The sequence below is a fragment of the Suricata suricatta genome, chromosome 1 (genome assembly GCF_006229205.1).
Source record: "Suricata suricatta isolate VVHF042 chromosome 1, meerkat_22Aug2017_6uvM2_HiC, whole genome shotgun sequence".
In the NCBI taxonomy this organism is placed as follows: domain Eukaryota; kingdom Metazoa; phylum Chordata; class Mammalia; order Carnivora; family Herpestidae; genus Suricata; species Suricata suricatta.
Genome location: NC_043700.1, coordinates 47,309,701 through 47,311,056, shown reverse-complemented (window position 1 = coordinate 47,311,056; position 1,356 = coordinate 47,309,701). Strand labels below are relative to the sequence as shown.

The 1,356-nt window shown below is 49.0% G+C and overlaps 1 protein-coding gene across 2 annotated transcripts in view; it reads left to right on the top strand.

The window, feature by feature from the left end:
* Positions 1-1,118: 1,118 nt before the first annotated feature.
* Positions 1,119-1,356, top strand: part of ZNF395 (zinc finger protein 395) — a 44,696-nt gene continuing 44,458 nt past the window's right edge. Inside the window, exon 1 of one of the 2 annotated variants that reach the window (XM_029938419.1) lies at positions 1,119-1,179. The gene's annotated coding sequence lies outside the window, so the exon portion shown is untranslated. Of the gene's footprint in view, positions 1,180-1,301; positions 1,324-1,356 lie in introns of those variants that run through there. The other variant, XM_029938422.1, reaches the window with a different exon arrangement.

The following is a 1,356-nucleotide window of genomic DNA, read 5'->3' as shown; positions in this document are numbered from 1 at the left end:
GCACTATTGACAGTGGCACTATTGACATTTGACACCAGGTAGTCCTTTGTTGCACGGGGCTGTCCTGCGTATTGCGCAGAGTTGGCAGCAGCGCTGGCCTGTACAAATTTGGTGCCAGCAGCGCTCCCTTCTCCTCCATGCCGCCTCACCCCACCCCAGATGTGTCCGGACATTGCTAATGTCTCCTGAGGGCAAAATCACCCCCAGTTGAAAACACATGTCCTATAAGAATTTTGCTCTATTTAGATATTTTTCTTATGTAACAAATGGTGGGAGAAGGGGGATGGAAAAGATATACATTGCCTATTTGCAATGAGCTAGGCACTATCCCTATGTTTTCTGTTTTATCTTACGGGTAAAGAAGCTGAGGTTCAGAGAGAGAAAACTCTGCTGAAGATCATAAAGATAAAGCAGTAAAATCAGGATTGCAAGCCAGGCTTGTCTGACTGCAAAGTTTAGCCCTTTCCAGCACACACCCTACTGCCTCTGTGCAAGAAAAACAGCATACCTCAAACTGAAGAAGTGCAACAAGTATGTCCAAAAATATTTAAAACTTTTTGGGGGAGGGGAATTATTTCTTCTATTCCTTAAACTTGGTTGAATATAAATATATATTGCCCATACGTATAGACACTGGGGCCCCTCACTACCGTTGTAACTCTGGTCTTATCTCTGGAAAACATAGAGCAACACAATGGAATAGCTTCAATTCTCCTTGTTACAAATTATACAAAAGCCAGTCTAACGGTGCCAAAAGCAACTGGTATCGTTTACATAAGGGCTGAGAGCTAATAGTTAACTTTCTCTCATTTAAATCTAGAAAGAGTAAATACCGCCTCACTTTACAACTACAAACGGGTAAAATCGAGTAAAATGTCATAAAATGGAGAAGAAAACATTAACCCAAAAGGGAAATGGAAAGGTTGGTTCCAACGCTCCCTCCCTCTCGCGCTTTCGTTTGCGCTCCGGGCGGGTGCCGGCTGCCGGCTGCGCGGCCTCGGTCCCTATCGCCCCCGCCAAGCTCCCGTCCTTGGCGCCCCGAGCTTTCTGGCTTCCTTTCCCGCCCTGGGGCGAGCTCGGCCTCTCGCGGAGAAGCCCATCCCTCAGCCAGGCCTGGAAAAACAACAGCAAGAAACTTTGGCTCGGTTTGCGGCTCAATGAAAAAAGGCAAACACTCAAGTTTGGTTCGGGGCTGCAGCCGCCGGTTCTGATTTTGGGGTGGGGGTTGGGGAGGTGTCACAACTCGGTCAGGTTCAAGTGCGCATGTGCACGAGGAGTCGCTCGGGCACTTATTGAGCGCCCACTGTCTACGGGCGGCCGGGGGTGTGTATCCCGGGTGCGCGGTGGGTGTGTGGG